The sequence below is a fragment of the Papaver somniferum genome, chromosome 5 (genome assembly GCF_003573695.1).
Source record: "Papaver somniferum cultivar HN1 chromosome 5, ASM357369v1, whole genome shotgun sequence".
NCBI classification, from domain to species: Eukaryota; Viridiplantae; Streptophyta; class Magnoliopsida; order Ranunculales; family Papaveraceae; genus Papaver; species Papaver somniferum.
Genome location: NC_039362.1, coordinates 134,470,950 through 134,478,458, shown reverse-complemented (window position 1 = coordinate 134,478,458; position 7,509 = coordinate 134,470,950). Strand labels below are relative to the sequence as shown.

The following is a 7,509-nucleotide window of genomic DNA, read 5'->3' as shown; positions in this document are numbered from 1 at the left end:
AAAAGTAATATAGGTAACATAAGAGAAATCTACCAAATATGAATGTGGAATTATACTATGATCATATTAAATTATGCATTCTCGGTTTTTATTTCGCACTGTACAGTGGTTTGGTTTTGATTAAGTCGACATTGTTATGGAAGATGAATAGTTGAGGTTGAGAACGAAAATGGGTCAGATTTTAGGTTAATTATGGCCTTGGTTTGAAAATTTATTAGATTTCCTTTTTGGATGTTCTAATTTAACACTTCTCCTACTTTGGGGCATGTCGACCAATTTTTATCTTTTTTCCCCTCTTTTAACTTTGCACATCATAACATTTTTTTAGTTAATGTCAGAAATGCTCCTAAAATATTTGAGTTGGCGAAAATAACGTGATGTTGAAATCATTGTTGTTTATTGGTTCTGTTTTATAAATCGAAAATGTTCTCGATTGTTAATAAGACTCCCATGTACTATATAATCCTTCGTATCACTCGTGTTATTACGGATTAAGACCTATCTTAATCGGTTTATTACGATTCGGGGTGTCCATTTTTCTCAATTTGTTTGTACGACATGCATACTGCCAACATTAAAAGTTACCTTAATGAGAATAGACTAGATTTTATGCCCGTGCTACGCCCGGGCAGCTTCTCAAACGTGGTTCACCAATTCAATCTACAACTATAAATACAATGCATAAATGCCTCTTTCTTTGAACCATATTTTATATTTGATAAAGCTCGGCTTCGCCTCGCCCAGTCCCGATATGATTTGGTAAAGCTCGGCTTCGCCTCGCCCCAGTCCCGATATGATTTGGTAAAGCTCGGCTTCGCCTCGTCCCAGTCCCAATATGATTTGGTAAAGCTCGGCTTCGCCTCGCCCCAGTCCCGGTATGATTTGGTAAAGGTTTGGGAATTCAGGCAGCCACTAGGTGTGCCTCCGTATATCCAAGTTAGAGATTTTGTGAATTGACCTGCAAATGTATATGCAAGTTTCAGCCTTTTCCCACCGTATAAACCTTAGAACCGAACCTTATTTAAGTTTTCTTTTCAAAATTTCAAAAGAAAACTTACATGTAACAAAAGAAGACTTACCTAGATGGAAGAATCACTGAAGATCGAAGTTAAAATGTCAGTAGAGAACGTTTGTGAAGAGTATTAGGGCTTAGATGTTTTAGACGGTGTAGGATGTAAAACCCATGCGTTGGGTTTTTATCTAACCAATAAAAAAAAAGTAAAGAAGATAAAGGTACACAGAGAGAGGTAACAAATTGTTTGTATACCTTGACTGACTTAGCAAAGGCCCTCTGTTTGCAAGTTTGCATAATCTGGTCCATGTCTGGGATTCTGTTCACATTAATACCCGGGCCAGCAGCAAAATACGACAACCTCTTTGAAGCTCTGACTTGGGAAGTAAAATTTCTCAGAAACCTCCACATAGTTATGTCTTCTGCTCCTACAAAATCATACCATAGTTAAATGAGAACTTAAGAAACCTTTGCTTCTTCGAGAATGGTATATGGACTCTGAATTTCGTACTTCAAACTTAAGAAACATCTAGACAAACAAACGTTAAGTTTTTGAATTTGTATTTCTGATCCTTTTCGTTCTCTCACTCACTCCACCTCTCTTAAATCAACTACAATTCCTCCTCTAATTTCTTATAGGATAAGAAATTGCATACAAAATCAACATTAAAGATATGAGATCAGAGCTACCAAAACCCTATAACTATAGGTATTATGGGTTGACGTCTCATGGATTCATCCATTTTATGAAGGGAACCAAGAAGTTGCAGGCTCTGGTAGTCGTTAGTTGTATCCTGCAGTAATAATAGAAGGGGAAAAAAATATTCACCAGCATTCCCTGTGGTGCAACTCAATCATCCAATCTACCAATTGCGTTCTGCAAGGAACAAAAACATAAATTTCTATGTGACAAATATATGTGAGCTTCACAAATTTCATTCAGATTTACGCACAAATTAGAAGGAGCAATTTTTAAGCAGAAATGATAATATAAAAGATAAATAACAATAACTAAGAAAAAAAAAAAAACTCACCATGGCCAAAACCAAAGAAAGATCAACAACAAATGTATCTCCGGTTTCACCACTGCACCCCAAATAGGAGAAGTTAGTATAACATCTTATATATGAATATTTTTAAATACATAAAGTTCAGCAAAGAACCATCTGTTGCTAAGAATGTTTTTAAATACATCCTATCCAGCTTCAATGCTCACAGGCACAGAACCAAATTGGTTAACCTTTGCAGAAAAGCAGAGGGCATATTTACAAATTTTCATGTTAAGAATGTTTTAGAATACTAAAAAATGTTTCATCAAAGGGACTTGTCAAACCTTCAATAGAAAGCTTTGGCAGGACTTCACCTTGAATTCCGTCTCGACACACACTGTGAACCAAACAATAAATTGAAGTAATCACCATTCAGATTTATGTACATACACGTAGGAGAACCATTCCCAAATATGAGACCCATGATTGCAAGGAAATAATTTTTCTAAGATACCTGGGTAAGGAATCTTCAAGAGCAGGACCAACTATCAGTATCAAGGAAACCTATAGTTTTTTCCATATGAAATACGTTACGAATATGCATCACCTAAAATCCATGGGAAAAACTACATAAATCAATTTTCATGAAAATTAGAGAAATTTTACAAATGAATTTCCTACAACTTGATATTAATTTTGACAATATTGGGATTCATTCCAAAGTCTTCACCAGTCTCCACTACAACTTCTTGGCAGCCAAAATAATAGCTTCTTTCATTTTCACGGACTTAATAAACTGTGCAGTTGAAGTCGGTTGCCGTACAAATTTACCCATTCTGAACGACTTCAAGGTGATGCCACGACTTCCCTCCTTTTCTAGGAAGCCTCAAGCAGAAGAAAACAAAATGACTAATTAATTAGACATGCATATACTGTTATGTCTAACTACTTGAAGCATTCCCAAGAATGCTCCACAACTAAGAGACTTGTATTCTCACTCAGCCTCATCACAAAATGATAATACAATTTTTTTACCTCCCCTCCTTGCTGGTCTTGACATTTACCCTAGATGAGTACCTAGTGCTGCTCCAATAGTAATTCCAAGCATACACAACTCTGCAGACCTGTAGAGAAAAGGCCGAAGTGCAAATCAAATGTTCAATAAACTCTAGAATCACAGATGCAAAAACAATAGTTCCAATAGTACTCAAAAATACCAATAAACTAACAAAGCCCTAGTAGATGAAATCAAATTAAAAACTATAAATCCTAGTAAACAAAACCAAACCCGAAACAGTTTTTTAATAACAAAATGTTTTTGATGTAAATAAAGATTAGACACGGCAGATTAAGGATGTAGGGATCCAAGAGGGTAATGTTATAAAGGTTAGAAAGAGTAACTATAACATATATATTAAGAAAAAAAGATTATATAGCGAACCAAAATGTATCGGGATATTTACATAGTGATTTATAAGCAAAAACAGTTGACACTTCTAATAATGGTTTTACAATATATCCATCAGCCAAAAACAGTTGTGTGTCCCTTGGCAGCATGCAGATCTAAGAAGAATCACATTTAGTTGACCAACTGGTTTTCTTAATCCTGGATCATATGGTCCAGTAGGAAGCTGTGCTATAGTTGAACAAACTAAAAAAAATTACAAAATGAAAAAAATCTTTGGGAGAAGATCCGAGAGTATACCTCCCACAAAAAGCCCCCAATAAAGAAACAACAAATGTGAATGTACCCATGAGGAACCTTGTTTCTTTGTGGGAGAAACCAATATATATATATATATATATATTCACAAATCAGGAATATGTTGATCAATATGTCATAAGTGGAGAGCTATTGCATTGATAATCAAGCAATGTTGAAGGAATAAAACGCCTTTGCTAACAATTTGCTACTCTAACTTGAGTTTATGTAGTAATGTGAACGTAGACTGTTGACAGTGGAACTTCATATGCCTCAACACATCGACCATTCGGTAGGTTTAGTTCTAGCCGAGATTTCCTCACAGCTCCAAGGAAATGTCCTTGACCTGATGCCAGTGCTACCTGGGAGCATAAACATTTATGTCCATCATAAATCTTAAAACAAAAAACTTGAAGACTACGGATCAGATAAAAATGTCCGTCTCAGTTTGACACGGAGGATATCCATTTAATAGTCTTAATTTCAACAGAAGAGGCAGGCACCCATAAGGAAACCCCCACCACTACACGCAAGATGATGGCTCCTATAGGCACTCTCTAAACACTGTTATTGCATGCTTTTTTCAACGCAAACCACAGACTACGATCAATTATAATACCCAATGTTTAACTAATCTCAAATTTTCTGACCTTAAAAAAATGAAAGCAAAGAGTATAATGAGAGAATGTGCGAACCTCGATGAATGGGAGCAGAGGCAATTGAAGATCAATGCGCAAATTCATGGTAATTTTTTTTTCCTTTATCTGAATGATTGTGGATATACCTGAATAGAGCCTAGTTAGCAATTCTCCGCATCATTCACGAATAATACGCGAATTTTTCCGTATCCGTCGTTTCCGAATAATACTTCCGTCCGAATGGAACCCCGACCCCTGTACGCGTGTTTTATGAACTTTTCGAATTATACGCGGATTATAAGAATTCTCCGTATTGGTTCGGATACAGTTGAATAGCTTAGCTCCAAACATATAGGCCCATCTTCGCAACCCAACTATTAATAATCAGCCCAAACGATTTTTTATTCCAAATTTCCCCAAAAACTGATTCCAAGGGGAGTCGAACCATAGTGTCCAAAGCTCGTTAGACAACATCCACATCACTGTTCCACGACCTTGTTGGTGCACATTATTGAAAATAATACCTATATATTCTAGATATTGCAAAATCACGCCATCCACATACATTTCTCCACTAAAATGTGTTTTCTTATCATTTAACATACCCCGAATTTTGCGTGCCGACCTCATATTTCTGAAACGACTTATACACGTACGTATGCCGTACCGATTCATAGCCGAATCACGAACAGTTGACCGGACTATTGACCGAATCTGACTTCTACAAATCCGAATAATATCCGTACGTTTGCCGTTCCGTACGTTTCCTGAATACCTAATTGCTAACTAGGGAATAGAGTAGAATGCAATTGCATTTATCAGAGAGTAAATCGTCCTCTCTGACAATTCCTCCATCAAGAGTCTCATATCTGCTTTGATGCCCACCTATATCTGAATAGATCATTTCCTGCCAGCTCTCTTTGTTCACACCGATGCTTTTCCCACCCCTCCAAAAGTATCATATCTGCTTCCAATGAAGAAATAGTCACAACACCTCTTTATTACAAATTTTAACACATAGAATATACAAATTAGAGGCAAAATTTGTTGCGTGTATTGTGCTGAATAATACGAAATCACACCTCCCGAAAATTCTTTGATATGGTACTAAAAGGGAACGGGTATAAAAATGATTCACCATGCTTCCCAACCTCTACTGAAAAACCATCTAAGAATTTCATATCAAATGATGTCCCAATTGTGGGAACCTTTTTTATTCAATCAAAAATATAATCAAATTAAAAAGACTTTACCAATTTAAATCTAATTCACAAAAATTCAATCAAATTAGGGGAAATCAATAGTAAACCCTAATTAATAATCTTTTGAAAATCAATAGTATTGTTGGTTCATCTGATAAGGAAATCATATGGACCAATTCAATCAAATTTCGATCAATTAGGTAATAAAAATAATAGAATTCAGATGTAATACCTATTTGAGTCAGTAAATTGACAACTTCTCCACCAATTAGGTAAGGAAAATAATACGTAATAATTGCTTCCAATTAGCTTGGTCTCGATAGGATTTTTTCTTATGTGAATCAACATTAATCTCTGCAACAAAAAAAAATGTTAGTCTATTAGATAAGGATTCTTAAAGATAAAATGAGTTGGCTAGTAAATCAATAAGTATGATGACTGTTTGAGGCGAGATGGGATGAGTTTACATCATGATTATGCTAAAAATCAAACAAACCCATACTTAAGGACTCAAAAAAGAAGTAAACCCTAACTTACAAAATAGAAAACAAAGTGTGTTCATTAAAAATAAGAACATGTGATGAACAATCATACCTGATGTGCCTTACTTCTTCTTTCATGTTAGAGAAATCAAAAGACGAAGGAGAACAGAGAAGAAAAGAGGCGAGAGATGGAGAGCGACAAAGAAGAATGGTTTTTAGCGTTGGAGGAGAACACGATACGATGGTATCTGAGTTAGGTTTAGTTTTTGAGGTACCAAGATACAATCGTTTCCCTGAAGATCAAAGATGTGAGATAATAAGAAGGTTTAGGTTACAATAGTTGAATTGGAGATGTGGAAGATGAAAACCTCTTTCTGCATCTCTACAACACGGAGAGAGGGAAAAAATGGAGTAATAATATTTTTTAGGGTTTTATTCTTTTTTTTCCTTAATTTTTATGGGATGAAATATTTTGAGAAAAAATCCTTTTTTTCTCTCCTTTGAGTAACAGTGAAACGGAGCAATTCTGTGAGAAGATGACGGTCACTGTTCAACATGGAGCCTAAGGAGTTTAAGATTTTAAAGGAGTTAGATATGATACAAATATATTTATTAACAATGATTTTTTTCCTTTTTGGTTTAATTTTTTCCCATGCAAATTCTACGATTGATGCTAATTATAACCCGTAATTACCTATTTTTCCGGGAATCCCTGGAAGTTATACTAAAAAAACAAGAAGAGACAATTTACAAAATAGGAAGGTTTCCCCTTTTTAGGGTAAATTCTAATCTCCTTGCTTCTAACTTCTTCTCTTGCCTCCTCGGTTGATGTCCAAAAACTCCCGAATTTGGAATTAGAGTGTCGGTGCATCCAATCCCGCGTCGAAAGCTAGCCAAAACTCAAAACTAAGCTAAAGCCCATCTAAATAAGGCTCCCTTAATACTTCAGACACAGGTGATGAGTGCCAAATATTGTATATATTTATCCCTTTTTGTTGGCATTTAACTCATCCTTTGTGCATTAATTCTACATTTTATCCCATATTCTGTATTTTCATTGTTTTCAAGAATAAATATTTTTCTTACTTAATTTTATATTTTTAGGTAATAAATAAAGTCTGGATGACTTGCGGAGCGGAAAAGAGCTGAAGAGTGGTGAAAAGCCGGAAGAAATTACGCAAGGAAGCCGCAAAGAATGGTGCGCACAAGACCAAAAAGTTAGGAATGGGCTCAAGAAGGAAGAATTGTTCTTAAAGAAGATATGGGCTTGGCATACCCAAGGCCCAAAACCCTTACCCAAACCCATTTTCCATATCCATACCCGCCTCCATCTTCAGCCGTCAGATTAGATTACATCTGAATCCGATGGTCGCTTCACTATAGTGCATCAAAATCTGAAGTTCTTGTCAAACATCATAGTGCCTAAATTCTAAGCCTTCAGATTAGATTGCATTTGAATCCTACGGTCGCTTCTTTGACTATGC

The 7,509-nt window shown here is 35.7% G+C and overlaps 2 long non-coding RNA genes across 5 annotated transcripts; both read right to left on the bottom strand.

The window, feature by feature from the left end:
- Window positions 1-570: 570 nt before the first annotated feature.
- On the bottom strand, window positions 571-4,121 carry LOC113277838. Of its 4 annotated transcripts, none has more exons than XR_003325165.1 (8): window positions 3,707-4,121; window positions 2,516-3,125; window positions 2,346-2,398; window positions 2,047-2,098; window positions 1,842-1,889; window positions 1,268-1,440; window positions 1,080-1,095; window positions 571-958 (listed from the first exon to the last, which is right to left on the bottom strand). It is a non-coding gene; the product is annotated as an uncharacterized LOC113277838 (long non-coding RNA). The 4 variants fall into 4 exon arrangements; XR_003325163.1 differs by lacking the exon at window positions 1,080-1,095 and having other exon boundaries at window positions 2,516-2,608; window positions 2,732-3,125; XR_003325164.1 differs by lacking the exon at window positions 1,080-1,095 and having other exon boundaries at window positions 2,516-2,886; window positions 3,037-3,125.
- A 1,066-nt stretch (window positions 4,122-5,187) lies between these two features.
- On the bottom strand, window positions 5,188-6,381 carry LOC113277837. Its single transcript, XR_003325161.1, has 3 exons — window positions 6,138-6,381; window positions 5,776-5,897; window positions 5,188-5,305 (listed from the first exon to the last, which is right to left on the bottom strand). It is a non-coding gene; the product is annotated as an uncharacterized LOC113277837 (long non-coding RNA).
- Window positions 6,382-7,509: the final 1,128 nt, after the last annotated feature.